We start from the raw sequence: 15529 nt of genomic DNA, 5'->3' as shown, positions 1-15529 counted from the left end.
TAATAAAAATACACAACACACTCTCACTTCCCTCCGCCCTCACTCACACACGCTGTAAAAAGCACATTTGCACTAAGACGCACAAACAGAGCGTCACTGTAATGTTTAAAACAGGATAAAGGCAGTATCCAGAGAAAGGGTGGTTCCCTGGGCCATAGAGGCATACCCATTTCTGGGCCCATTGAGTTGGGCTGCTCATGAGGAAAATGATGATGATGATGGGGCTTGTACTGGTTGTCACCCCCTGGTGGGTCTGGCACTGCCAAGGCTCAGCCTGGCCATGATGAGGACAATTACACAAGCAATGGAGCTGCAACGATAAAGACCCTTTTTTCTTTGTGCATTGAGCCAAAGAAAACATTGGAAATCAGATTTTTTAGCACTTAAATGCGTCGTGTATGGAGCATTCAGTGTTCCTCCTGCCCCTCTAATCCAAATAAAGTCATATTATATAAGACAATTCTGTAAGCAGAAACATAAAACCAAAAATCCACTCCATACACATGCAGAGTTGTACTTGAACTGTAGTTAGACTTATTTCCAGCTTGTAAAAATGCAATGTAGAAATAGAAAATATATTGTGTCGCAATAAAAAGACGGAAATCAAAGGACCAAAGGTTGATTGCACTGTATAAAACAAATGTGGCAATATTACCGGGAGGACAATCCCTTTTTAACTACAATACTCTGCTGTCTTGTGTTGCATGTCGTGCGTGGAACATCGTTTCATCACCGTTCCCTCAGGAAAGCCCTGCTTTGCTTAACAGCCGTGCAGTTGATGAAATGCGGAGGGGAAAAAGCACCCATAACAGCAGCAGAGGCTGGCCCCAGAGTCCTGACAGCCCTCCAGGAGGAACCACCCTGGGATAGCCTCGCTAGCTGCCAGTGGAAAATTGGAGTGACCAGAAAAACCTCAATGAACTTGGAAACATCCAGGAGAGAAGAATGGGGGAATATTAAACCAGATGTCTAATGGAGTTTAGTGGCAAGTGTCTGCTGCACTATCCAAGAAAGTAGGGAGGAAGAAGATCAGGCTGGCTTCTTTTAAAACAGGTACCAACGTCATAAAACAAGCAGAAAATATCCTATTGTATCCCTGCGTCAGAGACTCAAACCAAAGATGTATCACAGGCTTCTGACTCAGGGTGCCTCGGCCTTCACATTCTCTGACCACACCGCTTTGGACAGCGGCCCCTGCTGCAGCGCCCAGCGTGTCTTTTGACCATCTGCTGAAAGCTGGGACGCAAAAAGAAATCTCTGGATGTAGTGGCTCGCCGCTAAGACGACAATCTTTGTTTAGAGCCGGAGGCAGGCACACCACTGGACAAATTTCACATGACACAGCAAGGGAGATTTACAACTGACGACACTGTACAGGCTGCATTGATGTAGTCTGGGCAAAAGCTGATGTAGTAACATGGCTGCTGACCTCAACAAGCCTCGCTTTCTTCACCTTTCACAAGAAATGTCAGGCTACGATGCTGACAAGGTAGGAAAAGGAAAATATATACCATGGTCAAGAGGCTGCTGAGTCTGTTTCTGTAACCAAACATCATGGTGTCATCTTGCATCTTATACCCATTTTTGTATTTCTCTGACACCATACTTAGCTTTTAGCTTGTTAGCTGTATGTTTTGTATTTGGCACAGAAGAAGCTTCTGAAAACTAGGGTTGAATTATTTTTTAGTGTCAGCACACTAAGCCACCAATCTTGATTCTGATTCTTACCCTTAAAAGTTGCACAATCCCCTTAGCTGCCTGAGCAAACTGCAGTGAAACCTGCAGATTTATAGCTATACAAGATGTTAGTCCTTTCCAACAGAGGTGAGAAAGGATCTCAAAATAACAATAATTATGACACTTGACTGTAGATCTAACTAGACCTCACCATTTTGTTATATTATTTAAAGATAATAACATTAATCTCCCATAAGGAAGCATTTGACAACAGTCGGAAGTAAAAAAAAAACTTCAGACAGAAAACCCGGAGCAGAACCATTCCATTGGTGGAAAGTCATCTGCTGCCAAGAAAGAGAGAAGAATAGGTACAGAGACAGTGACACACAGAAACAAAAATAATCCATAATACAGACTCAAAATAGCATTGCCAATAATAATGGTGGAAATATGACTATAATTGGCAGTTACAACAATAATCATCATCATGTATGTCTAAGAAGATAAGAGATGAAAGGCAGCAGATAACAGAGTGGCTGGAAAGATGTAGTTTAGGCTGTAGTTCTGTCAGGGCCCAACAAGAGGAAAAAAACACACATGCACAAACACACACAGACCGGCAGAGCCCAGCAGTGCAGATGAATGGCCTCTCTACGCAAGACGAGCCTGTCATTGGAGCAGTGAAGGGGAAAGCTTTTTAAAGGCCCCCCCCCCATCCCCGGACATGCACTCACACCCCGGGGACAGAGGAGGATTGGATTGCATAAGAATTACATCTCACCAGCGCTACGACACACAGCAGTTTTAGAGCTTCATATCCATTAAGCACAAGGACATCCTGTCATGGGGTAAATGGCACCGCGGTGAACAAAGGGGAAAGTGTCACCTGCTGGTGGCCAGGAGCCTTTACACTTGTAGTGACAGGATGGCATACACACAACAAGAAAGTTTTACGTCAGTTAACAAGTCCTGAAACTCATTTTTTCTAAATCACCAGCCAACTACAATGAGAAGTGGTCAGATGGAAAGTTAGAGAATTCTTCTTTCCGGAGCCCTACTCACTGACTTTTGTCATATTTAAGTTGAAGGATTTTCCTTCACATTCCCCCTACTCCCTCTACCTTCTTGCACTTCCACTCACCCAAACAAAGTGTTATATATAAAGATAAGGATGTCCATAATATTCCATGAAAAAAAAGAAATCGTGAACTTTTTGCTGAAAAATATGAAACTGTCCACCAAAGACAATCCTCAAAACAGTGACTCAAATAGGTATCTGATATCGCATGAAGCACTGAATGTACATACAAAGTTAAATACAATGCATTTCCTCTCACTCTTCACTTGTAGAACGAAGTTTTGACACCCAAAATACTGAAAACAAGCTCCAACCAATGTGTGCTGGCTGGTGCTGGATCTGTGACTCCAGGGCCCCTTGAAAGGGGAAGAAAGTTGGAGGAAAACCCCTCGCTTTGTATACCAATCACTGAACTGACTAATGTGCGCTCTACTACTGTTTTCCGTTCCGCTTTATGTACTGTTGCTATGAACATATGCTCCCGGCAAATTATAGACAAAGTTGTGGTCCGTGAGGTTTGCAGCTTGAGGAATTAGCACAGCCATGTTCCTGTACAATAAAATAATATTGTTTTACCAGAACTAGGCTCCACATTGTCAGTGTACTCACATCATGAAGCAGGGGAAGTTACATGCTTTGGCACAACGGCTCACTGTAGGGTCCCAACGTTTGATTCATATAATCAGGAGGGCTTTGAGCAGTAAAGCTAAAACAATTATGAGGGTGTTTAACCTTGCTGGTAGCAAATGCTGAGAGTCTAAATAGGCTGCCTCCCAGGCAAAGAAAATTGGTCTGACGGAAACATCTCAAAAGCTTTCTCTTCCCTGATCTCCCCGAGGTGGAGATGAAGCATTTTGTTGAATGCCGAGACTTGCTAAAACAAGCACAAATCCTTCCTCCCACTCTTTCATCCTAATAATGAGACCGAATCCGGACCTCACCTGCTCAGATCTGGAAAAACTGGGCCTGTATGTGCTCTACTTGCTTTTCATCAAGTTCATTTGAGGACAATGTTGAGGATTTTCCTCAATTTCAATCTCATTTGACTTTCTTTCATCTTCAATGGGAACATAGTTACTGAGATACATATCAATCCCACATCATATCATTCAACTTATCATTACCATCATGACTATAATCAGCAAGTCAAATATGCCACTGATGATATGTTTTAGCTCTCATTACAAAAGAAACCTCTAGACCAAACATTTCCATTTTAGTTGATATTCACCAAACCCTCAACTAAAACCCCGGGTCTCTTAATATCCTCTCCCTCCTACCAGTGTCTCTAAACCACTAGCTCTCCCTCTCTGTGCGCTCTCACCTACGCGGGCCAGCAGCGGTGTGATTGTTGGCACATGTAAATGTCCAGTGGCGGCCCTGCGTGTAGAGAATACAGTGATCGGCCTGGGATTGTGTGGAACAAAGCGCACTGTGAGATTACAGTTGATCCTCTCGCATCCTGTTTCCTCCTGCGTCTAGCAGCACTAGCAGACACAGACAGACGCAGATCCCACCGATAACACAGCGTCGATCGGGAGGGGGAGGGGTGAAAAATTGGGGCCTGAGGGCCAGAGTCCAGGACGACCCCAGGCCACGTCAGCAGACAGACGGTGGGTGGGCAGGAGAGAGAGAGAGAGAGAGAGAGAGAGAGAGAGAGAGAGAGAGAGAGAGAGAGAGAGAGAGGGGGAGAGAAACCCCTTTCACTTATGTACGGAAAACTTCCCAACATTGTCCTGGAAGTTTGCATGTGTAAATACATAACTCTGAATCTGCTCACTCAACTCTCAACTCAACACTAAATATAACCAATATTGTTTCCTGAAGGCCTCTTTCTGAAAAGAGTGCATAAAATGGGGATGAACTGTAGGGTAAATACAGCAGGACGTAGTTTGAAACAAACACCTGGAGCAGGTGGGTTGGGTTGCTCGTTGAGCAGTTTTGCTGCCTGAAACTCTTACTGCTGGTTTTGTTGCAAGTATTATGTTTTCTACTATCCCGTTGTGTTTTTTCTGTGAAAACTTCATCATACATGTTGTACTGTTGTTGTCCTGGAAACTGTCATGATTCCTGAAGCCTACTTCTTCTACACATGCCACCCTGTTTCACCAAAATCGCTCCATTTCACCAAAACCAAACAGAGTTTTAAGAGCCCATCCAACCCTTAAAATATCCTGCTGTGATGGACATGTGGAGGAAATTCTGGGAAATATCAGAGCCTAAGTGTCCTGGAATTGTCTGGAATTCATGTGTAAAATGGGCTAGAGAGAGAGAGAGAGAGGGGTGAGAGAGAGATGAATTGACAGGGACCCCAGCACCCGACACACCCACAGTCTGAGACAGAGTCCGAACTGATGAATGAACAAGCGAAGGGGATCTGGTGATGATAGTGCTATTTGGTTGCGTAGGAAGAGAGGCCTCACCCTAGATACCGGCACATGTTGTGGGCAGGGGAAGTGAGGCGAAACATTGGGAGAAAGAGAGTAAGAGATGACCTTTACTCAGCCGTGATGACCACAGCCCACACACTGCAGAACAACAACACATCAGAATCCCCTATCAGATAAAGTTTGGGGAATGATCCTACATGTTTGGACACACACATACACGACTGCTCTGTTTCCTCTGGACTCACACAGAGGTGGGCAGAGAGGATTACTGCAACCCACATCTCGATGGGCTGTAAAACAGGCCTTTTATCCGCCGTCGTTCCACCATAACACAAAGCATGCATCATTTCCACTCTGTTATCCAATGGTATAAAGTACTGGATGTGAATCTGCAGATTTGCTGGTATCTTGGCACTATAACACATGAGAGATATTTCATCTTTTTGTTAGAATGATGAGGATTCAGACAAATATGTTTTTATCTATTTGGGATAACAGAATGTAGCCAATTATTACTTATGTTAGTTGAAAACCACAATTTGCGTGTAGGGTGTACAACCAAAAAGCAATTAATCCCACAAAGGGAAAGACCTTGGCGGCAGTGAGATGATTGATGGTATTCTGTTAGAGTTCACCCGTGTCATAGTATCCAATTGAAAAACCCAAGTTTTGAAAGATGAAAATTTGTCTGTCTCTATTAATCATAAACACTCATGAAGAACTGACTAAGTTCACATGTCAAATAGTTTAACACAGTCATTTTTCCTATCAAACATTTAACATTGAAGCTTCACTCTAATGATGATAGCTTTTTAATTATGTGAAGCTAATTTCTCTTCTAAACAATTAATAAATCCTCATCTTTATAATGCTGGTGCTAGAGTTACATTGTACAGCTGACATATGTGTTTCTAAGAAAATAATGTTTTCCTTAATTAATATTTCAACTTGCATTTACGTTACGTTTGTCAAAATGAGGAAACAAAGCTGAAGTGTAACCACACGGTTATTAGAATAGATTTTCCTGTCCGTTCATTATTAGCCTTAGGTTGGACTGTGATGTTGTACTCGCATACTTCGGGGATATGATTTCACCACAAATGACCATCAACTGATTCCGAGAAAGGGGAAGGAGCTCAGCCAGCAAATTTATAATCTGCAAGGATTTTGTTATCCTCCAACGAGAAGCTTGTTGTGGGAGAAGAGAAACGATAAGTGGGGAAAAGCAAATACATTTCTTATTGAAGTCATAAGTTATAAAATTCAATGTCAGGATCATGATCATAATTTATGGCTGCCAATCTTTTTTTGGTCACCTGATAATGTATTAATTTGCATTGACTCATGAACGTTTGCCCGAGAGAATAAATGTAAAGCCACTGTCGTCTGCTAAAGTGATCTGAAATGTAAAATAATGACCTTTAATTTGTACCTACTCAAGAAAATTGACTGACACCAAAATTATTTTCAAATAAGAGCCAAGGACATTTAAGAATATTTTGTTATATGACTTGTAACAGTAAGTACAACAGTATGTAATAATAGCTTAAGACCAAAACTAGTGTAAATATGTTCTGCAACTCTTTCCATCCAAACTGAAGTCCTCCCTCCTTAAAAAAATCAGCTTGTTTAGAAATGGTATGGAATATAAAACCCCAAGCCGCAACTCCCCAAAACTTGTGTGAACCAAATCCTTTATGAACTCATCCCCCAACTATGTTTCACCTGTGGATACAAGAGTTCTGAGTTATGTCTGACTCTATCTCTCACTGTGACCTTTCCCCTCCTCCATGAGGGAGCTTTGCTCAAAGGACTCCAGCATCTCCAGCTCCCTATCAAATACGTGCCTGCCTGTCCGGGAGTTCTTTCCACACTAGTGGTTCTCAATGAACCTGCTGATTTTAACATCCTTTGTCTGACTAGACTCTAGTTTGGCCCCTGCAGTCATGTTCTCCTGGCAGGTGGATCACCCAATGCCTTCACTACGCTTCTTAGGGTGGATTGGTGAATAAGGGAGGAAGGGATGTGATACTTCAATTGGAATGAGAAAATACACTCCCTTTATTTGCCAATCTCCCTTCCCCCCCAGCTTTCACAATTACAAAACATGCTTTTCTTACTTGGTCTATGTATTGCTGCAACACTTTTTAACTCCCTCATCAAATGCAGCAGCATTGTCTGAGAACCAAAACTTCCAAATATGAGTCTAGGTACCACTCTAGTGTCAGTTTGACTAGTGCATGGCTCCACATTCAAGTCAGTTATAATAATTATACAATGTCTGGATTAAACCTTCAAAGATTAGTCAAGCTAGCAGTTATAAGCATTGTCTTATTGTCCAAAGTAAACCTTGCCTACAAATGTAACATCTTCTGTCTTCTGAATGGGCAAAAATCTTGAACACATGGTTCATGTTGGAAAATGGCTACTGTTAGTAATGTTTTAGTCAACATCAAGTTCTGGTTAGGTTAAGAAAAAAGACCATGGCCCAAACCAACTGTGTTCCAACAAATGTATGCTAGTTCAATAACTTATGTATGTTTTGTCTCTAACAAACTGTAAATGATGTAACTAATCACTCGCCCCTGACAACGCTGCTCTTTCTGAAGACTTTGAAGGGAGAACTGACTGACTATTCAGACAGACATCTCTTATACCTTGTACATATCCTGTTATCCTGCTCTCATCCTAAAAGTTTGTTGTTTGTAGTCATAAAACACAGCTTGGGGCAAACACTCAGTGTCTGACGTAAAAATGAGAGAGAGAGAGAGCGAGAGAGAGAGAGAGAAAACTGAAAAGAAAGCAGAAGGTATGATGTAGGTCACAGAGCAAAACTGAATTTCTCTTACCGCTTTTCTGAGTTTTTGTGTCATACATGATCATAAAATGTATTTTGTACAATTCTATCTAAGCATGACGATCCAGTCACCTTTAAACCATAGACATATTAAATCCTTTATTTTGGCACACCTAAAACAATAAACAACAGTACTCCTTCTGCAGCAAAAGGCTTACCTGCTCAAGTGCTGCATCTATTCTTGTGCAATGAGCCAGAGGCAACATGATTGAACTTTTGTAATATTTCACTGCTGGCCCAACAAGAAACCTCTTTCAGATGAAAGCATGAATCTGGGCGGTGACAAACTGGCTGGAAAGTCAAACAGAAAGTAACCAGAGCAGGCTGTTTCATGACAAGGGGGCCAGTGTTGGGCCTTTGATGCTGAGTGTAGCTGTTGAAAGGTGTCCATTTTCAAGCTCTAATCGCCAACATCAAGTGCACTGCAAACTGATCAGAGCTGTAAGGTGTTCCTGAGCAGGTCTTTTAAGAGAAGGGCATCTCTATCGCAGGTGGTTAAGCAAAGGAATGTCAGATAGTATACAAGACTAATCTTTTTCTAGTCAAGATGTGTCATTAAGAAGAAAAAAAGTGTGTCTGATAACTAATGCTAATATCCTTTAATAACTTATACAGCCCTTTTTAAAACAAGAGTTCATAAAGTGCTTTGCAAATGCCAAATCAGGTTGGTAAGAATTAAGTACAGGCTTTCAAGGTCATCAGTAATATATTGAAATCAATTTATCTAACATGAAATCAATGTAGAGATGCCAAGATTGGGGTTATCTGATGTAATCTATAAAAACAAGTTAGAAGCTGAGTTCTGTAGGCAAGGGATCATTTTGAAAGAACAACTTTCAGTGCTAAAAGTATTGGTTTTACTCTGGAGATGTTACATACTCTGGGTGGAAAGATAACTAGACAACATTTTCTATATGTGCTCAAAGCTAAGATAAGAAACAAACCAACAATATCTTAATATTCTGGTTATTGAGTATATGTTTTGCATACAACTCACCTAGGCCGCTCTCATTAAGATTGATTGAGTTGAAGAAAATGTTGTGTCATGGAGCCCACTGTCTCCCCTGCTAAGATATATATCTGTGCATCATCTGCGTAGAAATCAATTTGGTCAGGTCGACCTAAGATTGAACCTTGAGGTACACCATAAGTGATGTGAGTAGTGAACAATGTAATTTTTTGTGGTAACTGAATGCATTTGTTTTAAAATGTATGAATAAAACCAAGTTCACTGTCTGTGATGACAACCCAATTTGATTTAATAGTATATATGCCACAGGAAAAAAAATGTGTTCATGTAATAGTGCATGTTTGTTAAAGTTGAGGTATAGGACAAAGATCAATAGCTTGAGCTAAAATGCACCATCTTATGATTCGAGATTTGGAATAGAAACCACATGGGGCTTTTGATGCACTTCACACACGGATGAACACACTTGAATATACACAAACAATTTTGCAGTCATGGAATCAGTCTCAGCAGAAATATGTCAAATTGAATGTTTCATCTGTAAATCCAGGCCAAGTATTATGATTGGAGGATTGACCACTTTTGCCATTCTCATCCTGCAAACCCCTCCTTCCCTCCTGCCTCACTGATGGATCTGTCTCTAATTTTATTATTACTTCTTAATAGACTGCAACAAGCCATTCACTAACACCCGTTTCTGTTAGCACAGGATAATTCATTCCACATTTTCACAGGCTGGAGGTACCAAGTCATGCCAACACCAGAGCAAGGCACAGGGGGAGGACTGCTAAATCTGCTTCTGCAGAGGAAACAGAGACGTGCTTAAATTACCAGTTTCAAATCTCACTGCGAGTTTATGGAGTTGTTCTCCAATTTGTCAGTTAGAGCATAACAAGGAAGCCAACACTCTTAGCAGAACAGAGAAACTGTTGAGGGATCGAGCTGAAACAAGAATGGGGATACTTAAATGTTTCCATCAATCCATCTTTCCTCAAGTCTTGTGTTCAGGCAACGGGGGCAGTCCCAGCAGAAGCCATCGTCTGAACTGAAAACACTTTCTGTTCACAGAAGAGTCTGAATTAAATATCAAATGACCAGCCTTTGAAAAAGAATAACCTCTGCTGAATGAAGATATCTCGTGCTTGGTAATGCTCAATAACCCAACTATTAATGTGTGCTCTCTTGGAAAGCAAATGTAATACCATGGAGCAGCTCCAGAACAGAAAGACTGCCTCCAAGCTCAGGCAGCACAGAGAGAATGCATTAGACTTGCGGTCGGCTGATCTTTAGCTCTTGAAAAAATGCCGACATCTCCTCCCTCCAGTCCAAAAGTAAGACTGGATCAGAGAGCGAGGGGGGAAAGGTTTAGTGTTCATAATTTGGGGGATTTGAATAAAAAACTTAAATGGGAGCGGAACGGGAATAGCTTTTCCCCACTACTTGATTATGATGATGTGGGAATTTGCAGATTGGGAGAAGGGATTGGAACATTTTGCTGAAGGAGTGTATTCCATGATTTCATATGCCATTCTAAAGAATTCCATAATACACTGAGACATGGTCAGAAAACAAAACATGGATACATCTTCAATCATGAGCAACAGACGCTGGAAAACTATCACAACTGTGAAGTATTGGCACTCTGACAATAAGGTGTTAAGAGAAAACGATAAATTGCCCATTTTTCCGCAGTTTCTAACTGCCATGGGAGTTCTGCAGTAGCTGTGGTGTCTGTGGTCTCATGAGTAACTGGTGGGACACTGCTTTAAAATACAAGTCATGTCAGTTCCAAATCAACAGCACCAGAGTTTAGGATTGTGACCCCACTGCCTCAAGATGCAAAAGCTGGTCACACACGTTTCTACAGAAGCATCAGTTCAACCTACCCGATCTGTCCCACCAAGCCCTCACCTTTAAGCGTTTAAGTATAATGAAAGATCAGGGAAGCTGTGATTGTGGCCTAGAGTTATAAAAAACAATGTTCTATTTACACAGTATTCGTCCTCCAAGAGGAAAACTGCATCCTTGAACATCCTGGTTGTAAAACTATCACATAAATTAAGTCCTCTAGCCACTATCCACATAAGCAGAATGTTTATAGGGAATACTCTGCACTTTTTCAAACAAACTTTATTTACTTTAGAGAATCATTTTATTTTTGGTAGGCAAAAATATAAAGGTGGTGTACCGCTAACACAAGGCTGTTCTTCATAGTTTAGCAGTCCTTGACAGATCTCAATGAGACCTGAAGAGAAACCTGAACACATCACCAGGCAAACACAAGCAATCTCTAGTATTAAACAAGTTAACCATTATTTTAGAATAAATCACAGTACAGTAATGATAACCACATTATCCAATATAAATGTCCTGCTGTATTACCTATGTTTTTGTAAACAATTTGAGAGATAATTGTCAATGATTGTAAAGAACATTTCAGGTGCTTTCACCTTTAAAAGGTATTTGAGGAGCAATATGTTACTCTGACACATAGAGTTTAAAATTATTCTGCAGTTCAAATTCAAAACATTGTTGAGCCCTGTCTCCCCCCTTCCTCCCTAGAGTCGATGCGCAGGCGGGTTGCCATTTAGCAGACACAGAAGCTTCAGTGTTTAGCCAGCTCTACATCATGAAACCTTTATGCGCTCTAACCTCTCTCCTTTTTACCAAAGCATCTCCAAGCATTTCTGGTCGTGAAACTTATTAGAAATAAGCAGATGCTTTCATAGGTTGGGTAGAATCAGTTATATCTGAACCAGTTCATTCCACCTCTGGGTGACTACAGAGAAGACTACTTTAGGGACTTAGGGGACTACTGTAGGGACTTAGTTCCCCATTGTAAAGGTAGGACCAGGCGCCTTACATCGGCAGAGCTTGGGTGGATGGACGTGCTGTTTTGGGTAGGATTATGACCATTCAGGCAGCTGTTCTCGCGATCATCTGCACAGGTTTGAGTGAATATGCAGAGGGGCCTGCCAGTGATGAGCTGCAGTAGTCAATGCGTGATATAACAAGAGCCTTGTACCAAGAGGCTCTGACAGGTATAGGGTCTGATCTTCCTGATGTTGTACAAGTTATATCAACACAACCAAGCAATTGAGATAAGACCCAGGTTCCAGGCAGACTGTGTGAGAATAAGTTCAGTTGGTCCAAGCTGGATATTCTATGGTTGCGTAGGGGGACTGGCTGGAAGGACAAGAAGCTCAGTCTTTGAGGTTGAGCCGAAGGAGCTTTCTTTCATCTGATATTTTATTAATATTAATAGATCATATTTGCCTTGTTGCACTCCTTTTCCCCCCTTAAGTTCTAGTTATCTATCGTACTGATCACCAAAACATCGAAAATGAAAACCTTTGTTTAATCACAAAAATGATTGAAGTTGTATCAGGTGTGATAATATAGAGCTTGTAAGAACTTTTAAGTTTCTTATTCTGTGTGTTGTCCCTCCAAAGTCGTAATTAATCATCAAATTAGACATTAATTTGAGCTGAAAGCAGTTGAGAAGAGATAAGTCATGTTGCAGAAAGTTTAGAGTAAGTGTCCAGAATGAGGAGGAGAATATTTCTTAGTTCATCAATTAAATTCATTACATCTTTATTATCTGCCCAACTCGTGCTCCAGTCAGTAAGTGAATTTATTGTTCATCTTTGAACTTTTGGCTTGACTTTAACCACAGTTTATCAATAACACATTTACATCACAATATTACTTGTGTTTGAATGGGTGTGTTCTTTTTTAAAACTGTCCTTTGCCAGTGCATTCATTAATAGAGATCTTGCTAAAATCTGAATACTTGAACTCAAGTTGCTTTTTGCATATTGATGCTTTAAGCACAACAGATTTCTTGATTTTTTTTTAAACTATCTTTAACCTTTCGGTATTTCCATGAAGCTACACTGCAATCACAAAACCAATGCACAAGCTTCTGTTTAGACAGTTCACCAATCAAGCAGACAAAGAATTGCTGTATGCAGCCAGGGGTTCCACAAAATATGCCAACACTGTCAAAGAGTCACAGATGATGCGACATTTTCTCATGGAGGAAAAAATCTATTGAATTGAAGGAGGCAGGAAGTAACTGGTATTTCAGCACCCCCCTGTTAGAGCACAAATTTGCCCATTCTTGCACATTTCACAAAACTTCACAAAAAAAGCTACAGATTTCCAATGGAACAGTCAAGGGGTTTAACAATTGTCACAATTTGTAGTCCAAAACTGTATTTGGGAAACTTTACCACATTTTTTCTTGCCATTTATCAAATGAACATAGACAGATTTCCCATGAATCTGAAATAATTTAGTTTTCTAATAACTATACCTTCTTGTGTGATTTAAATATTGTAAAAGTGGGGCAAATTTGTGGTTGTGATCATGTAGACAATATAAGATGTTGGGCAAAACTAATATACTTCTTATCCCCTGGTTATATGTACTGTGTTCATCAAAAACCCAAATCAATGATGTCTTGTTAAATTTGTCATGGGAAATGAGCAAAATTGAGTTCCAAGTTGGTCTAAAGGGAGACGTCATCATTGGAATACTTAGTGAAGAAGGCCACCAAGTCCCATCATTATTGGACAATCAAGGCCGCCCATATAGTCATCCATCTCTGACCAACCAGAACTGGACACCAGCAGTCATGTACTCAGTGTGGGCACATAACGCATTTAGTTGTGCAGATCCACTATGGAAACCAAAGAAGAGGATGAAAGGCGAGCGTGAAATTTAGATGACTCCATTATGGGAAGAAGACTTCTAAAGAAACGTTTTTGCGCCACCAATGGGTTGAATGGCCTCAGTCACTTGGCATGTACATTAAATAGACAGAGATGAGTTTCCAGACCTCTATTAAAGGACAATGAGTGTTTGAATTTTCTTTTTTGTTTGTTTTAGTCTATGATTTTACTTTGGGTAAACAGTGAAATACATATAACCACAAGCATCAGGCCGACAAAAATAGACAAACATACCTCTTGTGAACAAGAACCTAATTTCAAACCCCCAATTTCAAAGAACTGACCAAAACGAAGAGGGAAAGGACATGTTGAGTGTTGGGGAAAACAACATGAGCTCCATTACAAAAGAAAGCACCACATTCACAACGAAGAGAGAACATGAAGAGGGAGATGGAGAGGGAGCTGGAGCTAATTCGGCTACTCCTTAAGAGGGGTGATTGTTAACAGAGCCACTGGATTATTTGCGCAGCCCATTCACGTAATGGCAAGTAATGGCAACAAAGCATCTTCTTAATGAAAGGAAATACATAAAAGTCCCAGTAAAACTAAAGTGAGGCAAAAGAGGTTTGTGGAATGTCAAGTCTCTCATACAAAAGCATCATAAATGTAAATGTTTGTCTGCTGTTTTTGCATGTATGAGCACACTCTTAGGAGACAGCCAGCCATGGACACAACCAATTTTGCCCGATGAACAACAGATGTTTCCCTTTTTTGTGTTCGACAATGTTCAACACAATAACTAGTTGTCTCCACATTTGCGATATCATTTTTCAACCTTACGTCTTTCCCTTTGGGGCTTCCATAGATTTTCCATAACTTTAGCCTAGCCAACAAGGCTAACCAACAGGGTCACTGCTGAACATACATCAACACAAACCAGAGCAAGCTGAAGACATACAACATGTCAATTGAAAAGAGTACAACTAAGACGGGCTGGAATCATCAGTATATAAAGTTCTCTCGATCATTGCCAACAAAAATGATTATACAATAGAGAGTCAAATAGACTGTGTTGCTGGTTTGAGTTTTGACTGTGTGATGTGTGCAGCTCGGGTTTGGCTTGTAAAGAGCCATATTTCATGGGGCTCAGAGGGCCGGGTGCTGGTACCACATTTTCGATCCTCTATTGCACTGTTACTTAAAACTAAGACAATAGCATGGCTCCAAACACTCCTTATGTAACCGCTGTTCCCTCTTCAATCGGAAATTCACTGGTATAAAAATTGTGAACTATGCCTTTTAGACTAAATGACAATCAGAAACATCCTCTGTTTTGCATCCATCAAATATTCTGGGATCATTTGCGCATTAAAAGATCAACTAGAAAAACACACGCTAGTGCAGATCTATTACTGATGATATTAAAACTTTAAAGGCCAACTTTTCAATTATTGATCTCGAGAACCTTGTCATTCCTCTTAAATATCACCTTACTGGCTTCAGAGTAACACAAATATGATTCCTTGTTTGTTTTTTTTAATGCTTGTCAAACTGTTCGTCCAGCTTCAATAAATATTAAAATGTTTAAACTCCAGCAACGAACACAAAAGCAGGAGATTAAGGGGATTCTTGGAAGATTTGTGGTCATAATACTTGCTGCATGTACATTGAGCTTTGGTGCTTTTGTTGACTGCAAATTAGTCTGAACATTTGCTCCACCAGAGTTAAATATCAGTTTATACTGGAACTGTATCAAGTCCTTTTTTGCAATCCTTTCCTTTTCCTTTTTCCCCAGTTCTTCATTATATTTAGATCTTTTTCTAAAAAAAAGCAACATTTTATCATATTTTATCAAGGATGTAACCCTAGCTCAAAGTGTTC

At 40.5% G+C, this 15529-nt stretch overlaps 1 protein-coding gene across 2 annotated transcripts in view; it reads right to left on the bottom strand.

Annotated features, from left to right (window-relative positions):
* Positions 1-15529, bottom strand: part of wnt7bb (wingless-type MMTV integration site family, member 7Bb) — a 32485-nt gene that overhangs the window by 7954 nt on the left and 9002 nt on the right. The window lies entirely within an intron of this gene.

Source organism: Labrus mixtus, chromosome 4 (assembly GCF_963584025.1).
Source record: "Labrus mixtus chromosome 4, fLabMix1.1, whole genome shotgun sequence".
Classification (NCBI taxonomy): Eukaryota; Metazoa; Chordata; class Actinopteri; order Labriformes; family Labridae; genus Labrus; species Labrus mixtus.
Note: the sequence above shows the minus strand (reverse complement) of the source record. Positions and strands in the feature narration are given on the sequence as shown.